Source organism: Sceloporus undulatus, chromosome 6 (genome assembly GCF_019175285.1).
Source record: "Sceloporus undulatus isolate JIND9_A2432 ecotype Alabama chromosome 6, SceUnd_v1.1, whole genome shotgun sequence".
Lineage (NCBI taxonomy): Eukaryota > Metazoa > Chordata > Lepidosauria > Squamata > Phrynosomatidae > Sceloporus > Sceloporus undulatus.
Window position 1 is genome coordinate 27,980,452 of NC_056527.1, and position 24,295 is coordinate 28,004,746.

Below are 24,295 nucleotides of genomic sequence, written 5' to 3' on the forward strand. Positions count from 1 at the left end.
AGGCGGGGTGACCACCAGCCGTCCTCCTTTTCCAGGACGTGTCCTCCATTTCAACCACTGTCCAGGAGGAATTCCAAGTGTTGTCGAACCGCATTATTTACAGTGTGCGGATGGATCCATGGATCTGAAAGACCCAATTCCCAGAATTCCATAGCCTGGACCCAAAGCAGTGAAAGCGGAGTCAAACCGAGTTATTTCTCCAGTCTGGATGGCAACCAGGAAGGCAAGGAAGGGGTTACAGAGCAGCGTTTGGTCTTAAATGAGACCCACCCGCCTCTCTCTTTCTCTCCTTTCGCGCCCCCATCCTCAGGGGTCTTGTGGGAGGGTTTTTGGGTGGGATCGAGGCTGCAGCCCTTGCAAGCAGAGGGACCCTGAGCAGCAGCAGCAGCAGCAGCAGCAGGAGGAGGAGAGGAGAGGAGGAGGGAAGGCGGCATCCCCTGATGCGGCTCCTCTCTTTCTCTTTCTCCTCCTCCTCCTCCCCATCCGGCTGCCGCGGTCCCTCCTTCTCCGGCTGCTGCCTCTGCTGCTGCTGCCGCCTTTGGTCCTCCTCCTTTTCCGCCCAGCCTGGGCCGGGGCTGCTCCTTGTGCTGCTGCTGCTGCCTCCTGGGCTGGGCGCTGCTGCGGCACGCTGGGCCGGGGGCGATGAGGCGGGCGGCGGCGGCTGCTGCTCTGCCTCCGGGGCTGCAACGTCTGGAAGGCGGTCACCAAAACCTTAGCAGCCGCGGCGGCTCAAGGTCGGTGGGGGAGGAGGAGAGGGGCGGGATGGAGGGCCCCCTGACCCAGGCACCCAGCGCTTTTTGTCAGGCTGCAGGGGCTGCGAAGGCGAGCCTTTTCTCTGTCTCTCTCTCCCTGGCTCCCTTCCTTTTCCCTCTTTCTCCCTTCCTCTTTCCTTCCTTCCTCCTTGCCTCCTCTTTCTTTCTTCTTCCTTCCTCCTCCTTCTTTCCTTCCTTCCTTCTTTTCTCTTTCCTCTCTCCCTCCCTCCTTTCTCTCCTTCTTCCTCCTTCCTTCTTCTTCCCTTGCTTCCTCCTTCCCTTCCTTCCCTTCAGGGTCCCCTTTCTTTCCCAGCCGAGGGGGCGGCACCCGCTGTGGCCGCTGAAGGGAGCGGGCTGCCGGGCTCCTCTGGAGCAGCTCCCCGAGGCTTTTGTGCTGAGCTGGGCTTTGTGCTTCCAGGGGGGCTTGGGGGGGTCCACCTCCAACCCCCCTTCCCTCCTCAGCTCCCTTCCCTTTGGCCCTTGGAAAGCCTTGGCCTGCCACAGGAGCCTCCCTTCCCCTCTCCTCTTCCTCTTCCGGGGGCCTCAGTGGCCCCCTCAGCCCCCCCCCCAGAGCTCCCCCCCCATTTTTTCTCTGAGGAGTCTCTGGTTTCCTCTTTCTCTTTCTGGGTCTGAGGGATGATGGTCCTTCCTTCCTTCCTAAAACACACACACAGACTCTTGAATTGGAGTCACAATTGGAGACCGCAAGTGGGCTCTCCTTTCCTTTCTGTCTTCTGTGGAGGTTTAACAGTCCTCAGGTTTCTTGGGGTGGGGAGAAGAATATCTGCCATGTGTGTGTGCCTGAACAAGGGGAGGCTGGCACCCCCTTAAACGACGGCTGCCTGGCCCAAAGTGGAGCGAGAGAGAGGGGGGGGCGGAGGGGGAGGCCTGGGGTGGCGGAGAAGGGCCATCTGGCAAACCTTGGCCTCCCACCCGCCAGCCCTCTCCCTTGACAAATCTTTCTCGCCACTGGCAATAGTGTGGTTTTCTCCTGAGGGAGCCCCATTCACACACACACACCCCCACATGTTCCTTTTTGTGTATGCACCAGGTGCGTTGCATGGTGCAGCTTCCAGACACTGGGCCTGGATTTGTGCCCTCTTTGCTTTCCCTCGCTCTCTAGCCTTGTCTCCTTATTGTGGTGTCACTGGTGTTGTTCCCACAGGTCAGTGCCACCATTGGGGGGAGTCCCCCAAAAACTCAGTTTATCTTTCTATTCCCTGTATTGCGGTTCTTCGGCTGGGAAGACAGACTCCAAATTGTTGTTTGTGTGCCCCAGGCATATTTTGACTTGTGGTGACCCTGTGGTGACCTATCATAGAGTTTTCTTGGCAAGTTTCCAACAGAGGGGGTTTGCCATTGCCAGCCTTTGAGGCTGAGAGAGTGTGACTGCCAAAGGCCACCCAGTGAGTTTACACAGCCACACAGGATTTCAACCCTGGTCTTCAGAGCATTTCTAATTTAAGGCGACCTAAGGTGAACCTATAATGGGGTTTTCCTTGGCAAGATTTGTTCAGAGGGAGGTTGCCATTGCCATACTCTGAGGATGAGAGACTGTGACTTGCTCAAGGTCACCCAATGGGTTTGCATGCTCAATGAGGAAAAACCTGATCTCCAGAATTGTAATCTAGCATTCAAACCACTATACCACACTGGCTCTCTGTCCATGTCTCCCTATCATATACAGTCAGCCCTCAGCATCTGCTGAGGTTTGGTTCTAGGACCCCCTGTGGATACCAGAATCCATGGTTGCTCAAGTCCCATTAAATACAATGGCATAGTAAATGGTGTCCATTTGTGGCATAGTGGTTTGAATTTTAGACTATGGCCCCATACAGACAGGCCAAAATAAAGCTGCTTTGGGCCACTTTTGGTATGCTGTTTAAATGATGCATGTGTCTTAAGAGGCAGGAAGCTGCACCAAAGCTGCGCTCCAGTCTTTAGGACTGGATTGTGGATTTGGCATGGCTTCTGGACTCAAGACACATGCATAATTTAAACAGCATACCTCCAAAGTGGCCCAAAGGAGCTTTACGTTGGAAACAAGGTTTAGATTCCCATCTTGGCCATGAAACCCACTGGAGAAGGCAATGCCAAACCTCCTCTGAATAAATCTTGCCAAGAAAACCCTATGATAGGGTCACCTTAGGGTTGCCATAAGTCAGAAACAACTTGAAGGCACACAATAAAAACCACAAGTAAAATGGTGTCCCTTATATAAAATGGCAAAAATCAATTTATATATTTTAAAAATATTTTCAAACCGTGAATGCTTCAATCCATGGATAAAAAAATCTGTGAATATGGAGGGCTGACTGTATATGATGTGTCTCTTGCTAATAATGCTCAGAGTTCGTCTGTTCTCCAACCAGCAGAGACTAGTGTCCTATAAATCACAGCTACTCAAACTAGTGGTCAATGGTTCTTTGCTGGTCCCTGGCAAATCTTCAAGAAAGAAAGAATGATTTGTAGACAATGACATAAAAACCAGCCCCTGGCATTTCCTGCCTCCCCACTTCAGATAGGTGGGGAAGCACTGTTGCACATGAATGTCACATCTTGCTACACTGTCTCCCCATCCACACACTTCTAGATTACAAACTGTCCTGTGTAGAGGACTCACTTGTGTACCAAAGGTTTTAAAAGTCTGCAGCAAGAGAAGCATGTTACTGAATGAAACCTGTAAAATTACCTATTGTGTCCACTTCTATTTGATTAAAGCTAGTTTTAGCTCAAGCTAGCCGCATAAGCTGGATGTCCTTTCATCAGCAAAATTACCCCCTTTGTACTGTAGATTCGAAATTCCCATGACAATACTTCACTTGGGGGAAGATTCTCAATCATCATTTAGTCATGGTTCCTTGTTGCATTTCTTTAATTTTGCAGTCATGGTTTCTCCCTAGGCCTTTTTTTACATATATAAGAAGATACCTTTTTGTAACCATACAACCAGTTATTCAGTGATCAAAAGCTTAAGAAATTGGGACCAGAATTAGGGTTATCTCACATTAAGCTGGGATGTTGGAAATGAAACGCAGATGGATTCCTTATCATGCTCCGCGATGGAGCATGATATTGTGCAGTTGGCATACATTATGTTTGCTCACAACGTGCTCTCCATCCTCATGTATTTTTCTTTGGTCTTTCAGCCTCATAAGTAGGTAGGATAGAGTGCCTAGGACCAAGAAAAACGTTCTCCTCGCTGCATATTGCCTTATGTAGCAGTTGAGCCTTACTATGTTGCTAAAGGAGTCTGAAAAGTTGACCTGTTACTGCTTGGTGCTTACATTGGTTATTGGCAGAAAGTATTAACCAATGCACAATGACATAGCAATGCTGAGAGTGATACTGTTGCTAATGTTTGGGATTGCAGTGCTTGTAGTTACGTCTCCTAGTACCATTGGATTGGTGATAAGGGTTGATAAGCAGGAATGTCAAACAAAGTTTTGAAAATAATATACCGTAGCCATCTCATTGATTTTTAAGAGGCATGATGAAACAGAGCATATTGGCACTCTGGCAATGGATGGAGAACCCACTAGTTGTGAGCATAAGTGGGTTGTTCAATTATTTATTTTTGGTGCATTTGTAGAACTGGACCGCTTCCCTTCTAAAAGTAATTGTTGGAACTAGTTTAGAGTCACAAGTGAGGCAATTTAATGGTATTTTAAGTGGGTTGTTAGCTAGCCTGGGGTCTTAAGAAAAGGTATAAATCAAAATTTTAAAATGGAGCTCATGGTGTTGAGGTGATTCACTTTGAAGCAAAGTAGAATATGTTGGAAGAATGTGTTGGAAGAGGATGCTTAAATCTTCCCGCTCATCAGTGTATTATCCAGTCTGTTTTGTTACAATTTAGCATTGCAGTTTATGAAATAGTGGCAGATAACTTGGACTATGTCAACTGATAGAAATTGCAGTGTCTGTTATTGTTTTTGTTCTTGTTTGTCCCTTCAAGTCTCCTCCAGACTATGACGACCCTATCATAGAGTTTTTGTGATATGATTTGTTTCCTCCAAGGCTGAGAGGGTGTGATTTGCCCAAAGTCACCCATTGGGTTTCCATGGCTAATTGAGGATTTGAATCCTGCGTTCCCAGAATTATAGCCAACATTAAAACCACTACACCATGCTTGCTTTCTCTAATTTCTAATTAACATTTTTCTTTTGTTCATTATGTTGCACTTTTATATTCAGAATAAAACATTTGAATGACTCTTATTTGAATTACACCACAGTTCTTATTGTGGTGCCACACAAAACCTCTACCATGCTTATTTAACATAAAGATGGTGGTTTTCTCCTATAGTCTTACTGTTTTAACCCATCCTGTTAGCTACTTATCTAAGCTACAAACAAAATATGGATCACTTTCTCTATCTAAAGGAGTAAGCATTGCAGACAGAATGTACTAGATTTCCTCAAAAACATGGAAGTACTGGCAGCTTTGCTGTTTTAGTAGAAACGTGGGAATACATGGCATCACTTTGCCAACAGTTGCTGCGAAACCCTGTTATGGGGCAGGAAAAAAAATTAACTTTTGGTCCACTGTTCATAATTTAATCAGTCCGACAAAAGGCATCCTTTCTTGACAAGGCTGAATAAAACACATCAGTATTTTTCACCCACATTTGTCAGAAACATGAAATGCCTTTCCAAAACTGGAGTAAAAAGAGTAAGTGTGTCAGTTTTTGGCACGTTAAACTTGTTGCGCCTGTGGCAATTCTAATTGAATCAGTTTGACATTAGATCACTGTAGTCATTTTTAAGTTTGTAACTCAACAGGTGTCAGGTTATAAGTAATAGAACTTTGAGGTTTATATGGTGACATTTTTCACAAAATATATATTTTTGGTGGCTCATGTTAAATAAAATGGCATGGGAGAACAAAACAAAGCAAAGATAGACTTTGGGGGTTAGATAATTTATCTGCAAAATAGTTTATATTGAAATCAAGGGCCTTTGCAAGAATATGTTTATTATTGCAAAACTTTCATCAAGGCAGGCTAATAACATTCCTCCAGTAATAAAGATGTGAGAAGCAGTACCCCATGGTTACAGTCTTCTCTCTCACTTCTTTATGGTATGCATGTAAAGGCCAGTGACCTTTAAGTGACACTGGTTTTTACCCAATAAACAGGGAATGACAATTGTGCATCCTCCTGTTTGGGAGGCTTCTGAATTCCTGTTGCTTTGAAGCCCAAACAGCATTCAAATCCTGTTTGTAGGCATCTAGTTGTCCACTGAGAACAAAATATTGGATTAGTTGGCCCTTTGGTCTGACATTTGTGTTAGAGAACCCATTCTCTCCATTCTTTTCTGCATACTTTTAATTCTCCCTGTACCATGTGGCAAAAATCTAGTTCTGTGATCTGAATCTTATTGTGAGAAGACCAATTGTATTTGGTGTCTTGGATTTTCAGTTGCTTCCTGTATTATTTGCTTTCTAGGAACCCTGCAAGCAAACTGAGAAAGAGATTGGATATCTGTTATGTTTGAAACAAATGATGAAGTCATACTGTTAATCTATGAGAAGAAAAAGTAGCTGTAGTTAATAGGAACAGCCCTTAGAGAATGGATATTTATCTCATTTCGTGAAATGGCAAAAATCCAGTATGAGGAATGAAGCTTGATAATATTCCATTGACTTCAGAGGGGGATAAGGACATTATTGTCCTAAATTTCAGGGACTGGATTTTTAAATGGTTGCCCAAACAATAAATGGTGTGGTTTTAGTAAATGCATAATTCATATTGGTAGAGATCTGAAAACATGACCTAAAGTTCTTGGGGCATTTGGACTGTTAAAATACTATGCAGCAAACTGGTGAATAGGTCTAACTGATATTACATTAATAATTTTGCAATTACAATATTCATCATAATTTGCTTTATAGCACAACATGGTACCAAAGTAGAGCTAACTAAGATCTGTTCTTTCTTGGTGTTGGAATAAATCCCATGCAGATGAGTTAGTATCCTCCAATCCAAGTATAACGCAAACTAACCAGAATGAGTTAGCATTCTTCAGACCCCTCCATTCATCATACCCAGGTGCCATGTTGGTGAGGGGGATTCTGGGAGTTGTGATCTAAAAAAACCCCTCCAAGCTCTGCCACTTATTTACAAATGAATTTGGTTAGGTGTGGGTTGTGGTTATCAAACTAATACTAACATGGAAAAAATACATTTCATGAAATTCCTTATCTAGTTGCTAAATTTTTAGGAATTCTCAATACTTTAACTGGATCATTCCTATCTTAATTTTTCAGTGTCTGCATCTTCTCAGGCTTTTTTTTTATTGCTAGGAAAGATGACTGACTTAACCCACTATCTAGATGAAAGAAGACTGGCTACAGCAGCTATAGAATAGCCTGGTTTTGTAAATCAAGGGAGAGCTTTAAAGGTAGGGAGTCAGCTATTATTATATAGCTACTGTAGTGAGGACTCACTTTATATCCCTTTGAAAAGTTGACCTCTTTTCTGCTTGCAGCTATGTCACCCTTGAGTGAGCAGCGAACATTGATTTATGATGAATAGAGTGGTCAAGTTCTGTCGTCAGTCCTTGAAAATCCAGGGCTTACTGCTGTATGGTTTATCACGATATTAAACCCAATATATGATTTACTTGGGTTTCCTTCTTAATATAGAAGGATTTATAACCAAGGGAACTCTATGGAGAGTAATTCTGTGTCAAGGGAGAAAGGTGGGTTGGCTAAATACAGTACAAGCTACAGACTTCATTTGATCTGCTGTTACTTTGATGCAGTATTGTAGTCCAGTTCCTGCTGGTTCATATCCGTATCAAAGGAACTGCCTTCATCGGTTATGCATGTTGGTGCCCTTGTTTAATTAAATTTCCAAAGGTGAGGATAAACAATGGAACTGCTGGGAACACTTGGGATACTTTTTAATAGGGGTAACTAATGCTCAGTAGCAGAATGAATGTAGACGGTTCTAGATTGAATTTTCAGGATCAGTTAAAAATACTAGATAGCAGGTGATGGGAAAGCGTGTCCAACTAGCGGTACCTTTAACAATAGCAGCAGTAAAATTAGGCTGCTGAAATGAAAGACAGTTCAGGGTAACCAGGAATCATCTTTTGTGAGAAAGAACTATGAGCTCAGTTCAGTTATGTCTTAGGTTTAAAATGTGTTCGGGGGCACCCTGTTCTTTGATTGTAAAGGTGTATCTGCCACATCTCTCCTGTCTTGGCATCCCTTCACTGGCTCCCCCTCCCTTTCCGCATTCAGTATAAGCTCCTGCTGTCGACATTCAAAGCCCTCCATGGACTTGCCCCTCCTTACTTATCCGACCTTCCTCCGTTCTGGTAGTCAAGGTCTGCTGTCCCAGCCCAGGATTTCCTCTGCCCCATCTCGGATTCGCCCCTTTTCACTTGCTGCCCCTCACTCCTGGAACCTTCTTCCTCCACAAGCAAGAGCCATCACTTCTTTAACCAGCTTCAAAACGGAGTTGAAAACCATCCTATTCAGTGAAGCCTTCCCAGGCATCGCATAACTGTCGCTTACTATCTGATGTTCTGTTGTTGGCTGTTTATCGATCCATTTCCTGTATTGCTATGTACTGTATATGTATTATCCTACTTGTGAGTATGTATTTTCCCTGGATAATGATTAACCTTCCATTTTGAAGCCAAGCCCTCCCTCCAGTCCATCTGCCTTGGTCCAGGCCTCGGAGGTAGAGAGGAACTGCTGGACCTCTTACGCTTTCCCGTCACCACCCCCTTCTCCTTCTGTGTCATGTCTTTTTAGATTGTAAGCCTGAGGGCAGGGAACCGTCTAACTAAAAAGATTGTATGTACAGCGCTGTGTAAATTTACAGCGCTTCATAAATAAAGGTTAATAATAATAATAATAATAGTCAGTTACATCAGTTCGATACCACTTTTTTTTAAAAAAAAAAAGCCTGAATTCCTCTAAATTTCATGTGGCTGGATTGCCGTCTGTTCAGTCTGAATAAGGAGTATTTTAATTGTGTAGACAAGCGCTCTGTTAAGATTCATGGTCCCCTAGCAAGGGGTTAATATGAATTTGTAAATAAAGGTCAAACAAGGTTATTTGGGTAAACTAATCTGTTTTACACAGAGAGACAGAAGTTGCCAGACTGAAAACTGGAGAGAGCTCAGGTATCGTTAATGGTGGTTTTTGTCACACAATCAGGTAACAAGCAACACCTGCTGAAATTTACTCTACACAACCATTCAAGGTGCGGAAATCCTATCCAGTTTTCACTCTGGTAAACCTAGTACACAGATTGAGATAGAGAGAGTGAAATCTATGTATTTGTGAGTTGTGGGGGGAGAATCATCTGTATTTTAAGGTATTCTGTTAGTTTGCAATTCTTTAAAGCCCTGTTGGATAATAAAAAAGATAAACTGAGAGAAAATTAGTTGTATTTCGTACTAAGTACAACAAGCAGCATAGATCAGAAGGAGTGGGAAAGCCCAAAATTGTAGGCAGTGTATTAAAACACTAGAAGATAGTAGATATAATAAGAATCATTTTGGTGTGTCTATAGGTTTTTAGCTTTGTGTTGCTTTTACTTACAAGACTGATGTCAACATTTGGGAAGTTTGAGTGAATTTGTTTAATTTGGACAGGGAATGTTTTTCCCTGCAGTGCAACTCATTTTAATGTCAGTCTTTACAGGATCATTCTGAAATTATAGTTGATCTAAACTGAAATGTCTTGAACACACTTGATGATAATCTCAGAAAATTCCACATTGCTTTGGTAAAACCCAGAGTGCTTAAAAAGCAAAGCATACAAACACTGTTATTCTCTTTTTAGTGCAAGTGTGTCTTGGTTTATTCCAATCAGGAGATGATAGTTTGACCTTTTTCTTTGTCTTTCCAATGTATGTTAAACTGAGGCTGTTTTTTGTGGTCTGCAGGATAGGAATTGTAGGGTTCTCTAGATATTGTTGAACTACAAGTCCCAGCAGCCCTACTCAGCATAGGCATAGATGAGGAATGCTGGGAGTTGTAGTCCAACAACATCTGGAAGTCCATATGATTCCTTCCTCTGTCTTTGGTCTGTCTCTCCATTCTTCCTTGGATGGTGGTTGCTCAACATGTTTTACGAGCTACTGCTTTCTCTGTGTCCAGCTATGATATTTTAGATCAGCATAGTAGTGCCTTATGTGAATTGCATGGCAAATAATAATAAGACTGTACAATGAAAAAAAAGGATTTATTCATTTAAGTTTTGTTTTGTTTTGTTTTGATAGAAGCCAGTATGGCTTGATTTTAACCACTGGCCATACTGCTGTCATCCATACTTTCTAGGAGGTTGAGGACTTTATTGAGACATGTGTTTCCCTGTTGAGACATGTGTTTTCCAGGTGTTAAATTAGCACAGAAACTTAAGAAGATTGTATTTCTAGTAATGTTGGTTGTGAACAGGACATTCTGTTTATCTCATGCCTTTTGAGCTTTTCATGGGAAAGCTTCATGGAAATGTCCCAGATTGTGATGTTTGCATTTTCATGGCCTTTTGGCTCCATTGTTGAAAATTCCTTTTCTCTGTGTATTTGAATGTGTGTGTCTATGTGTGCATGTAACTCCTAAAATTAAATGCATCTGATGAAGTGGGCCCTAGTCCACCAAATTATGCTGCAGCAGATGTGTGAAGTCCCACAAACTCTTTCTGTGAAGCGTCAGTATAATTTTTTAAAAGATGTCTTAAGTCCCAAACAGACCAGCAGTAAGTGCCGGCTTGAGGGCAGTGTGGGGTCGTGGTGTTTAGATGGCAGGCAGTGGTGTGGTGTTTATATGCATAAAACTACAAGGGTGCCCTTTTGCTGAGTCAAAAAGGAACAGCATTTTGCCGCCTCTTTTTGAGCCAGCAAATAGCCAAATCGGGGCCGTAGTATGCGTTCAAACAGATGGTGTCACGCTGCCCCTTTAGGGCTGTCTGTTGAGGCCCTTAGATCAGGGTGGGAATTGTGCGGCATTTTGTATGTTGTTGGACCAACAGTATTGACTATTCAGGAAATAACTTCTCCTTGGAATGTCATTGCTGTAGCTAGTTATTTCTTCATGCATTTGACTCCTGGCTCTGCCCAGTAAACTTGAGCTGGTTTTGATGGTCTGCGTGTCTCACTTATAAATGATAGTTTGAAAAAGTTACTACAGCTCCCAGAATCCCCCCACCAGCATGGCAGCTGGCCATACAGGCTGGGAGATTCTGGGGTTTTTAGTTCAAGAACATAATTTTTTCAAGCACTGATAAACACAGAATTGTTTTGTCACTTAAAACATAGTTCTGACTTCATCGCTTTGAAAGTAGCCAAACAAACAGCAATTTAGCAAACCAAAAATTCTCCTCTTTCTTTCTCTGAATCTCTCCTTCCAAACATCCTTATTCCTTTAATGCCCATTCCCAACTTGAAGCAAGTTTTAAGAACTTGTCCACATTTGTACCCACGATCAGGGGGTCCACAGAAAAGAGGAATGCATTTTTTTATTTTTTGCATCCTGGGTGTGCTGGTACCAGCTGCAACGTCATACCTTTTGCTTAGATTGTAAGCTACTTGGAAGCAGAGAACTGTGCAGCTTTGCAGGATGCCATATACAGAGCTGGTGCTGTGTGTGTGTGTGTGTGTGTGTGTGTATAATCAAATGCTTAGTAGGCTGTGGGCACTGGATGGATGATGGTAGCAATGGCTTATCTAAAGCAGCCATTTACAGTTGAGTGCCCTCTAGAATGAGGTGGGGGGACTGTGGCCCATCAACCACATGTGACCTTATGCTCCATTTTTGCTGCTCCCAAAGCCTACAAACCTGTCATTAAAAAAAGTTTAGTGCCTTTTCCCAGGCCCTTTATATGCCCAAATGTACCAAAAGAGGCCTTCAAATATGTTTTAACTGCCCTTCCGCCCCCATCAGTGCCAAAAAAAATGTCCAGTATTAGCCAAAACTGGTGGCTGGACCTGATGTTGCACCACTTGTGGTACAGCTTATTTGAAATAAGGGGGCTGCATGGGGGTGAAAGTTGACTCCGGTCCTTTTACAGTTTCCTTTCCCCATCTAAAAGTTTTGGACTACAGCTCCCATGAGCATTTTCTGTGCTCACTGTGGTTTTTTGGAGCTGTAGTCCAGGGCAACAGGGCAGGGATAGCTGCACCAAAGCCTGTTACATATAGTCCACTTGGATGCTTCTGCTATACAGCTGACAATCTGAAAACATTTTTTTCAAAATGGGTTTCACTTTGCAATATTTACTTGAACTTTGGTGCCACTGATGTTGGTAAGGTTTACCTGTGTATAAACAGCATCTGTGTACCACACTTCCTGTTATGTTGTGGAGTAAGATTTCTTTTTGGCCTGTTAATCCTTCTCCAGGTGTAAGAAAATCTAAAAGCCCAGAGATTTCAGAAGTGTCCTTTAATGCTACTGCAAATCCTCTTTCCTCCTTCCCCCCTCAGCAGCTAAGATGCATGTTTTTTATGTTTCCTAATAGCTTAATATTCTGAGGTCTGTCCCAATTAGGTCTTAGCAAATGGCTTGGAGTTGTGAGCAGCACTGGAATAACGTTTGCAAGAAACTCTTTTAAAGTCACACCTAGTCCAGTGTAATCATATTTTAAGGCACCTTTTTATCCTTTTCGCTCCAACAGTAGAATTTACACAGTGTCAAGTCAGCAACAATGCAGCCGCTGGGGGAAGTTAGGGTAGAGAGAGGAAAAGTCTGTATTTGCTTACCCTAAAGCTTAGTGTAACAGCCCACATTGAAGCAAACATGCACATTTCTTGGGCCTCTGTCTGTTATAGCTGCAGTCCAACACTGTCTCTGATGCAAGTTAAGCTGCCTCACAATTGTCCTTGCAATATATTTCCGATATTTTGTGTTTGGTTGTAAAAACTAAGCAGTATAGAAAGCTAACAGGAGGAGAATCAACTCATTTGAAATGTGATACTGGAGGAGACTTCTGTAGACTGCCAAAAAAGGTCTTAGAGCAAATCAAGCCTGAACTTTCCTTAGCGGCCAAGAAGAATAAACTGAGTTATTGTACTTTGGACATATCATAAGTAGACATGACAGTTATGCTTGGTAAAAGGAGAAAGTGGTAGGAAAAGAGGAAGACATTATTACACATGGATAGACTCAATCAAGGAAACCACAGCCCTCAGTTTGGAAGACCTTGGCTGGGTTACTTACAACTGACACTTGGTCTCTCATTTGTATTGATGCGTTGTGTGCTTTTAAGTTATTTCTGACTTATGGTGACCCTAAGGCAAACCTATCATGGGGTATTCTTGGCAAAATTGGTTCCCCTGAGGCTGAGAGCATGTGACTTGCCCAAATTCACCCAATGGTTTGGGCAGAGCAGGGAATCAAACCCTGGTCTGCAGAGTCATCATCCAAAGCTCAAACCACAACATCACTATAAATCAAAGTTGACTTGATGGCAGTTAACAACACAACAGCAGCAACAACAAGGAATAGAACTGATACTTATTATTTATTTTGTGTGTTATTTTTATTATGCATTTATTTGTTCCATATGTCTCTTGCCTCTCCTCTGAGATATGTACATGGCTTTCTTCCTCCACATTTTATCATCAAAACAACTCCATAGTAGATGTCCACCTGCAAGAGTGTCTGGCTCTGAGTCATCTAATGATTTCCATGCCTGAGTAAAGATTAGAACCTGAGTAAAGACTAGAGCCAAGCTCCCATCCAACACAGATTTATCTGGAACAAGAACGAGATCTAGAAAAGTAATAGGAATTGAAAAAGAAAAGGATGATAAATTATAAAGAAGTACACACTAGCTATCCAAAAATAATATTTCTGTTTTGCTGTGCTTTTTTATTATCTGATTTATTTTTTGGAATGTTGTAGTTTATTGTTATTGTTTTTTGGATTAGTATAAAATGAAATTTAAATCCTCAATAAACATTTCAGTTGTCTTGCAAAATGTCTTGTCACCCAAGAAGCTTGCTTCCTCTTTGAAATGTCTGTGAAGAAGAAGTCACAGTTTCATAGGGCTAGCAGTATCCCGAGAACCCTTTTGTCACCCTGGGTTCTAGAAATGCAAAACTGGTTCTATTGAGGAACCAGATGTTGATGAACTGCTGCTCCCACCATCCCTCACCTATCACAGCTTGTCTTTTAGCTGAGAGTAACTGGAGTCCAATAACATCTGGAGAGCCAGATATTCCCCAGTTCTAGTTGTGGTTCTTCATTTTGAGGCTCAGTGTAAAGAATTTTAAAACCATCTTCACAGCTCTTTTAAATCAACATGGTCCTAGATCTGTTAATTGTGAGAGTTAAGGTCTATAAATGGTGGCATTGTCTCCACAACCCCAAACAGCTCACCTCCCTATTCTCCCCAAACCTGTTGAAAGGGAGATAGTAATTGACCAAGCATCTCCACTGATCTCATCAACTTCAGTGCAGGATTTTAAGATCAAGACATGGTTTTGCCCAGGTTGGTATGCCACCTGTTTCTAAAGTAGGAATTTGGAAAAGGAGGAAGCAACAGTTGTTGATCAAATCACTTTGTGCTAATCCATTCCCCATAGGAACAAGATAAAAGGATACATACCATTTTTCTTAATATTTACTTACATTTTCTAGTGTTAGCTTTGTAATCTGCAGCCTCCTAGGGAACAAAATGTTAGGTGATTTCCTAAAATCTAGGTGGCCCTAATATAGATTCTAAACCAGTGCACTATGGGAAGGTTCATCTAGATTCCCCCACCCACCATGCATGTGTGTGTAATCTCACAGTGCTTATTGGTTAATTGTGACCTTTCAGAAACATAAGAAGAAATCATGAAAACATTTACGCAGTGTGACCTAGAGACCATTCACTATGGTTCCACTTAATTGCCATGGTTCCATCCTATGGAATCCTGGAATAGCTAGTTTAGGGAGGAGTATTTAGAATTTTCTGCCAAAGAGATCTAGTGCCTGACCAAACACCATGATGCTATAGGATGGAACCATGGCAGTTAAAGTGAGGTTGTAGCACTATAACTGTGTAGTGTGAATGGGCCTTTGGAGTTAAAACATAGATTTGGTCAGCAGGGCCCCAAAGTAGCGATACAGGGTACCGTGTGCTGAATGTCAAGAAATAAAAGTTTGAGTGTCTGAAGCCAAGCAGAGCAAAACGGGCACATTCACGGAAATCCATAAGAGAAAAAGGACACAAGTCATCTAGGCTTTTTTAGCTAATAAAAAAGCACTATTTCAGCATATTAATATGAAGGCAAAAAGCAATGTGTCCCCCTTCCATCCAAATACAACATACTAGTCATGCAGGAGAAGGGGAAAGAAGATGCCAGGCTTTTCCTAGAGCTTGGAAAAGTTACTGTTTTGGACTACAACTGCCAGATGCTGTTTTGGAGAGTTGTAACTCAAAAACTAGGAGTTGTAACTCAAAAACAGTAACATTTCTATTCCAACCTCTATCTTTTCCCTTTTTAAAAGTTCTTGGTGAACCCAGTAGGTGGAAATATCTTGTTCCAGGAACCCAAAATAGATTATTATACACAGCCAAAATTCTAAGTGACCCCTTCCCCCATAACAATTAAAGTAACACATATACCTCTTGAACTAGGATAAGTGAAACAAATCTGAATCAGTATTACAAATGAAATGATACAATTAAAAATAAGTGAAAAATTGCTATTCCTTCATAGTACATCAGATGTTTTGAGCACGTTTCACATCACTTAACAGTAAAGTCAAATGTGTAACTGTATTAATAATATTGCATTCCCCATTGTAATTGCTCAAACTTTTTATCCTATCAGCATGGAAGCCATCTCTCTTGAGGCCTTTCTCAGTGCAAGCCTATTAGCTACTTTCAGTCTCACTCGATGACTTGGGAGGAATGATGTGTGCTCTTCATTTCCCAGTGCTGACTTCTTTTGTCACTGGCCTTCTAGGTTTGTTGCACCTAGCTTGCAATATTATTAATCATTCCGCTTTTTGAACTTCTCTAACATTCATCTGGTATCTCCATCACATCAAGCTACTTCATAAAGCTTTCCCTTAATTTTTACAATCAGTACTCTGACAATGTATTTATTGTCTTTAGCCTTTTTCCTGCAGAGTGTTTTATGCGCTATCTTTGGCTCTTGTTTCTACATATTTTCCTCCTCTGGGAAATGTAATTATGGTGTTCAGGCATATGCCTCATTTCCTGAAAGTTTTTGGCCAACTCTACATATTCTTCTAACCCGAGTTTCCCTTTTGTGTCTTTGGCTTCTATCAGCTCCACGGTTTCTTATCCTTCTTGCTTCAAAAATGAAGCTGGATCTTTTTTTTATAATAATTAATTTTTATCCATGCCCTTGACAGTCCTGGATTGTGTTCCTGTGTGGCAGACAATGCAAAAAATACAGGTCTTGTTGAAGTCACATGAGAGAATAAAAGAGCAGTAACTACTGAATAGTGCATGCCACATTGAGTCTTATCTGGAATGACTTATTGTACAGTCTGATATGATGCATGTTTATGGGATGGGGGATGTCCCACTAATGTCAGTAGAATTGTCATTCCACCGCATTGGATTATTGCTTCCACATTTTGGAAATCTCGTCTGTAGTCTGAAATGACTTCCTCTCCTCCCCCTGCTGGAAGCTATTTAAGAAAGTTGCTGTAATTACTTAATTAGATGATGCCTCAGCTTGTGGAACAGGAAACAGTGGCCTTCCTGATGGGGGAGAGAATTTGATGTGCCAGATGCTGCTGGATTCCAGTTCTCCACTCAGCTTGTCCAGTAGATGGGGATGTTGGGAGTTGTAGTACATCAACATCTAGAAGGCCTCAGGTTCTCCAGCCCTGTTCTGGTTGGCTTCAGATGTTTTGACTTTCAGATAAAGTTATAAGTGGTCTGTATTAATAGTAGAGGAGGAAAATAATAGAAGAAAGCAAATACAGTCGGTCCTTCTTATACACTGATTTTTTATACACGGATTTAAGCATACACGGTTTGAAAATGTTCCAAAAAAGTATAAATTTACCTTGATGTTCCATTTTTTATAAGGGACACCATTTTGCTATGTCATTAAACTTAATGGGACTTGAGCATACACGGATTTTGTTATACACGGGGGATCTTGGAACCAAACCCCAGCGTATAACAAGGATCCACTGTACAGTCGTCCCTCCAGATTCATGGGGGATCTGTTCTGGACCCCTCCATGAATATGAAATTTCTCAAATATTCCAAGTTCCATTTTCCCCAAGAGCTGTGCCATTGGGGACAATGGAACTTGAATATTTCCCTCCCTCCCTCTTCCCGGGAAGGCCGTGTGGCTAGGAAAATGGTAGGACTGGCTGCCAGAAGGCCACACTGGCCAAGGAAAAGCCAAGCTGGCCGGAAGAAGGCCTTGCCTTGGCGGGGATGGCCTTCTTCTGGCCGGCATAGACTTGCCTCGGGCGGTGCCGGCTTACCTCAGCCGATGTGGCCTTGCTTTGGCTGGAGCAAGGCCATGACGGCTGGGAAAACAGCCACAATGGCCTGAGGAAAACTGACAACCAGAACAAGGCCACAATGGCCAGAAGAAGGCCTTGCCTTGGCCGGTGCAGCCTTCTTCTGGCCAGCACGGCCTTGCCTCAGCAAGAGCAAGGTTGTGCCAGCCAGGAAAACAGCCGTGCCAGCCAGGGCAAGGTTACGCAGGCTGGAAGAAGGCATTGCCTCAGCCGGGGCAGCCTTCTTCCATCCCAGGTGGCCCTCATCTGGCCAGCGCCGCCTTGCCTCAGTCAGCATGGGCTTACCTCAGCCAGTATGGCTTTGCCTTGGTTGGAACAAGTCTGTGTCAGCTGGGAAAACGGCTGCAACGGCTGGAGTAAAGCTGTGCTGACCAGAGCAAGGCCACGCCGGCCTAGGCAAGGCCATGACAGTCAGGAGAAGATTGTACCAGCCATAAGGGAAGGGAGGGAGGGAGCTGCGGGCTTGCCATTCGGGAGTAATTGAAACCCTGAATGACAAGTCCGTGGATATGGAGGGATGACTGTATAATGAATGGAAAAACACTCATCACCACTGTTTGTCAGGTCTTCAGCAAACTGGGGATCCAGTTCTAGGCTGATCAAGGTCTATAGGGCAGAATGCAGACAACATGTTTTAAGACAGGTTAGTGGTCAGGTTCTAGATTGAGCAAAGTGTTGTTGCTCAGGCAGAGTAGTAGGATTGTCAGTTGAAAATCATCCTAGGCCCTGAGGTTTCCAGGGGAGGCCTGACACCTAGAGACAGTTCCAGGGGATGTCATTAAGTGTTATGTGTTAGGTTTCTTACAGCTTGTCACTGAAACACACACAAACATGCAGACAAGAAATTACAACAAAAAATATTTGCTAATGCAGCAGTTCCCAAATCAAGGTGAAATGAAAAGATTATTGCTTTTTACTTAGTCAGAGAGATGGGATAAGCAACATTTAATCTAGCCTACATGCTTGTAGGTGGATGAAGAGCAAAGCAAAAGGTATGTTCTGTCACTGCAACGACTGGGAGGGAAGGAGGAAGTTGGCTAAGTAATCTGTAGACCCTCTAGAGAGTCTTTTAAGTTGCAAACAACAAACCAGTGAAGCTTTGGAAATTATAGCAAGCTACTGCTCTCCTAGCTGAGCTGGAAATTTGCACACAGTCTTTTCCTCTTTACTGGAGCTGAGTCCACCAAAATGGGTGAATGCAAATCTAGTCAACTGAAGAACCCACAATATGCTGCCTTTCATGATACGCAAAATCAGATAATCTGAGACAGCCGCCTAAATCTGCCTAATGGTAGGGTGCTGTAGGGTTTTAAATGGGTACTTTACTCCAAGTGCTGGCAGGACAGTTTATAGGATGAAAGAGTGACAAAGTAATACTTCCTCTGCTTTAGTGTCACTCACAGAATGGCCAGAGAAAATACTGCTGCTCATCAGCTATGCCAAACCAGGTGACTCGAGAGGCTATAAGGGTCTGGCCCACTTTATATAACTGTTGCTCCATGGTAGGTTCCTCAGTAAGATTGCCAATCCAGCCTGATCCAGTTTTTGTGGGTCATTTCCAGGTGGGGTCAGAGCATACAGGCAGGAAAAGGTGGCTCAATCCTGGGTTTTCTGAAAGCAGGTCGAAATCCTGCTGTCTGCACAGCCTGCTGCCTGTACCATGTGGCATCAAGTTGCACTGTGTAGCTGTTTTCCCTCCACCTACCCACCATGCATTGCGCAAACACACCACCTTTGACCTCCAATTACCTCCCTCTTCATGCCGAGATGCCATTCCATTGGACACACTCCCATATGATCGACCACACAGTCACACGTGCAATGTGCTTCCTGTACAGTGCATTGCTGTGCCCAGTGACACATTGGCAAAGCACAATCATGGAGGCCCTCCATACATACTCCCTTCACCTCATGCCCCCTGTTTGACTGTCTGGCTTGTGTATGTTGTAATTACAGGGAGCTCTGGTGGCACAGTGCTTAAATGCCGGTACTGCAGCCACTCACTCACAGTCGTAAAGTTGTGAGTTCGCTACCAGCAGGGGCTCCAGGGTTGACTGAGCCTGGCATCCTTTTGAGGTTTCTAAAATGAGCACCCAGCTTGTTGAGAGGCTACTAGCTCACACATTGTAAACCACTTAGGGAGTGCTTAAGTGCACTGATAGATGTAGCTATTGCTACATCTATTGCTCTGTTTGACTTACTTTTGTGTTTTTGCTTTGCTGCATTCCCGCACTGGTGCCAGGCTGTTTACATGCCAGTGCAATGATGCACATTTTCTGCATTAAGTCGGAGTATCAGAGCGTCTTTTTGCTCCAGTTTTTAGACTCGGGAGAGCAGCTTTGTTTCGCTTTCCACCCAGTTTCACCTCATGTGTCATCTAAACAGCTAGGCTTCAAAGAGCTGCATTATTTTACCAGTGCGGACAACACCAAGGTTGCAAATTTTTGCTGCCATGGCTGGAGAGAGGTGCTTGTGCTAAGATAGCTTGACTGACTGGGCACTATGCACTTTGACTTGCATCAGTGGTAGAATGGGATTGCTAGTTGCTGCTCTATCTCAGGCAGCAGAACATATTGGATTATCTGTGCCTTCTATTATGTTTGAAGAAGATCCAGATCTGATCATAAACTTGATCATGAAACTGCACTGTGAAGGGACAATTTTTTAGTTGCAGCAACAGGCAGACCCAAGTTGGAGAGCAAAGAATGGCCAACCACAGAAAGCCAACCACAGAATGGCTAATAGGCAATTTGAAGAATTCACTTTTAGCATAATGAGACAGGTGGCCTTTGTGGTCCTTACAAAGCATACACAGCTGAGCAGTCGCATTGAGAGAACACAGGAAATTGGAAAACTGGATTGTCTGGCCAGGGACTTTCTACCTCTGTTTTTTATTCTATTCTATAGTGATGGTTTATTTATGTTTTGTAATTTGGATTGGTTTTTACCCCCTCCCCCAAATGAGCATCAAGTTACACCAAAAAGGCAGGGCATAATGAGTTTCAGTCCATTAAACCTATAAATAACCTTAAGAATTCATTTTATCCATTCGCTTTATTCAGTACATTTATATAGTGCCTCCCCAAAAATATTTTTGTATATTTAACAGTAAAAATAAAATAAGCGATCAGTTGATTATAAGTTTAAAGTACAGCTATAGATTTATTTTATTTTGAATATTTATGCACTGCTCTTCAACCACAAAGGCTCTCAGTCCAAGTGCAATTTTGTATTGAAAAGCTCTAACAACAACAATTCAAACAACAAAATGCAGTGCGCATAATTAACTACATGTGTGCAATTAAAACCATATTTGCCTGTTTTTGAAAAGTCCAAGGAGAAGGCTTCAGGTACAGAGTTTGGAAAATGCACATGCTTTGACTGCAACTCCCAAAATCCCTCAGTCAGCTAGTCCTCATGCTAATTGTAAGATTATGGAAATTATAGTCCAAAATATTTTTTCTTGTTTTGGTAAAGCACACAGATCTAGGGAGGGTGTTCCATGAGTGTTGGCCCTATAGGGGGGAAATGCTCTCTCCTGTCACTATAAACACTATAAACATGTGGAAAAAAAGAAGCCATTTTTGATATCTTTTCTAGGGAATCTCTTGGCAAGGCTTATTCTATCACTAGGTAGGGTGGAGCAGCCATTACAAGCAACAGATAATGGCCTGGCAGACAGACAGTGGGGAAGATTTGGGAGGAGAGAGCTATTCAATATCATTTTCTGTGAAAGTTTAGCAAATGTACTCTTTTGGAGTAAAACTTCCGAATCTACCAGCAGATATGGCCACTGGAATTCTGGGAAGTGTGTCCCAATAAAGAAACTGTGGGTCTTTGCCTCAGATCCACTAGAAGAGGCTGCTACTGATCATCAGTGCTATACATGAAATAGGAATACCATCTTCTCCTTTGCCTTAGATAGCACAACATCTTGAATTGTCCCTTCTTCAGCAATGCATTTTGCATGAGTCAACTCAAGATTCTTTTCTTGAGCCCAGCATATAATGAATTGCATTGCTAATTCCAAATCTGATCATATAGATTAAATTTTTGTCAGCCCACATCCTCTTGGGCCTATTACTTAATTTTGATGATGGATTTATATGGTGGCAATCTTGAAATTAGTTTAAACATGGCAATGCAAAACTGTTCAATCTTAACTCATTTTTGGTTTATTATATACTTTGGATCTAGACAGTGGCCAGACATTTACTTATTCTCTTTAGATATTCTTTTTTAGGTAGATGAAATTGGCATGCTATGGAGTTGCTCTAATCTAAATTTTCATGAAACAGCCACATATTTTTCTTGGCCTAAAGTTTTACATGTGTGAAAGAGAGCCTGGTGAATACATACGATCCGACTGGCTTAAGAGCAATGTCTTCTTTCAACATATAGCCATATAAACTGTGTATTCAAAACTGTTTCTTTCCATTGCAACAAGTGTTGGTCTTTTTTCTTTTCTTTAAGGCATTGAAGTAAAAAAGGTTAATACTGAGCACTTTCCCCCATGATTTGTTGACATGCTCTGCTGTTCATAGATTGTACTAAATTTTATTTAAAACACCAAACAACAAGCCAGATGTTAGAGATAATAATGTGCAGGGTTTCACTTTGTCTAGCTTATGGTGTCATGCAAGCCAACGTGATGTGCTTATATTAGCAGTTTTGCAATTACAATTCCATATGGATTTTGCTCTATATTTGGAAGCGCAATCAAATTCATCTGTGAGATGAACCAGCCAGCCAGTTTTCACCCATGGATGAATTATGGCTAGTGGAGTTGTCAGATAATTGTGTTATATAAAAATCTTTAAAATGCAGTTGAAGAAAATACAGCCCTCCCTCCATATTCACAGGGGTTAGGGGAATGAGACCCCCGCGAATAGGGAAGAATCGCAAATAACTCCACTCCCCACCCAGAAGCCAGTTAAAGGGAAGTGTGAGTAGGGGAAGAGGAGCAGGGCTGCACGCTCCTTTTTTGCCCATCCTCCTGTCCCTTTAATTGGTTCCCTGCCCTTTCTGCTCCCCGATACTCTCCTTGGGCATCCCAGGGAGAGGATGGGAAAGAGAAGGCAAGTGGTGGCTTGGCCCCTCCAAGACCCTTCTCCCCCCCCCCCCATCCTTTCTCTGGGCAGCCCAAGGAGAGGATCTGGGAGGAGAAGGCACGAGGTGCCTTGGTCCCTCTGAGACCTTTCTCCTTTTCATCCCCTCCTTGGGCTCCCCGTCCTTTCCCTGGCCAGCCCAAGGAGAGGATTGGGGATGAGAAGGGGTTTTTTTGGGGGGGAGACACCTCTTGCCTTTGGGCAGGGAAAGGGAGATGGAATGCCCACATTAGTGGCTTTGACCTCACAAATAATCGAAACCGTGAGTCTCAAAACTGTGAATATGGAGGGCCGATTGTACGCTCTTCAATATGTAACAGAAAGTATTGCCTTGAATCACAGGAGAGCAGAGTGCATTGATGGTATTGCATATGGCCATCCAGAGTTTTGTTGCCCCTTGACCTCTCCAGATTCCCCAAAACCAGAGCTGTAAAGTTGATACATCAAGCCTTCAACTCTGACTCCAACTCTTCTAGTTTTCTCTCCAACTCCTTTATAGATGGCACATTATACACAAATTAATTTCATCATCTAAACCATCAGGCTATTTAGATTGATAGAATGTAACCACCGTGCCCATTGTTGTTGTTGTTACCCACCTTTCCCAGATTCTCTTTCTTTAGCATCCAGTGGGGTGAATTGCCTCAATTTCATCTTTTAAATATGTTGATCATGCTACTGACTTCTTTCTTTCAGTTAGTGTCAAAGGTGCTACAAGATCCCTTTGCATACTAACTTTCCAAACTAACACAGCTATTTCTTTGAATTTTTAATGTTGTTGTGAACCCCTATGCTGTTGAACACTTTAAATAAAACAAAACAAAAGAACCCCCCATTTTTAAAAGCTACAAGTAAACCTCCAGCCACTTCCAAGGTTTTCATTAGTCTGGGGATGGATTGTTGGGTTTTTTGATAGTTTGTGGGGTTCGTGTGTGTGTGTGTGTTGCATTTTTAGTAGTCCTCATGGCCCCTGAAGGGTCATGTCATGGCTACCCATCCCTCCTCAGCTATTCTTATATTCTTCTGTGTTTTATGCCGATGGCGTACAGTGAATTTCAGTGGAATTGATTTGCTGCATAGTGAAGTGAAATTGTCTGTTTAGAAATGGTCCCAGCATTGTGAATGGGTTCCTTCAAGGAATGCAATTATGAACCTCACTTCCTGTCAATGGAAGCCAAATATGTCGAGTAAAAGGATGTACAGTGTGCCCTTAACTTGTGCGGGGATCTGTTCCGGAACACCCACCCCCCACATAAGGCAAATAGCACATATGCTCGAGCCACATTGAAAATAATGGGGCTCGTGCATGACGTGCGGTGCAATGTGCGCACCATGGGCGTGCGTGCTATAGTTAGTTCCATTGCATAGCTTTCAGCATAAGCTGAAAGCCACGTAAAAGGTGCCCACGTATGACACAGGTGCACTGTATTTCTGGCATTCTGCCTGAAACTGCATTCCTTCTTCAGAGATTTTTATTTTTACTCAAACATGGAACACTTGACCTGTTTCAGACAGTCAGGTGAGATCTGTACCGCATTTAACTTCTGCATGTGTGTTAGTTAATGAAGCCTGATAATTTCACTTCACCATTTGGTGGTGTTCAACAGTACATAATCATTCATTAATCTTCATTAATTTATTATGTCATAAAGCTTTATAAGCCATAATCTTTGCATTTTATATTGTATTTTTATCCATGTAGTGTTTCTATTTGTATTTGCTGTTATTGTTGCATTGATTTGGTATTACTGCAATGGGGGGGGGTGATGTGGCTGTTTTCTAGAAGAGTTTATTCCTGATGTTTTGCCAGCATCTGTGGCTGGCATCTTCAGAGATTGCTGGCATGGAAGTGAGTGGGGTATATATATATACTGTGTGACCCTAGGTTGGGTGGAGTGATTTACATGTTAATCTGTGTATAGTTCTGATGTTGAATGGCAAGGCCTCGGGGTGGGAGGATATGTAA

At 42.6% G+C, this 24,295-nt stretch overlaps 1 protein-coding gene across 2 annotated transcripts in view; it reads left to right on the forward strand.

Moving 5' to 3' along the window:
- The first annotated feature begins 626 nt into the window (after positions 1-626).
- Positions 627-24,295, forward strand: part of FAM171A1 (family with sequence similarity 171 member A1) — a 94,793-nt gene continuing 71,124 nt past the window's right edge. For both annotated transcript variants that reach the window (XM_042473451.1, XM_042473453.1), the window contains exon 1: positions 627-734. The gene's annotated coding sequence lies outside the window, so the exon portion shown is untranslated. The remainder of the gene's footprint in view (positions 735-24,295) is intronic.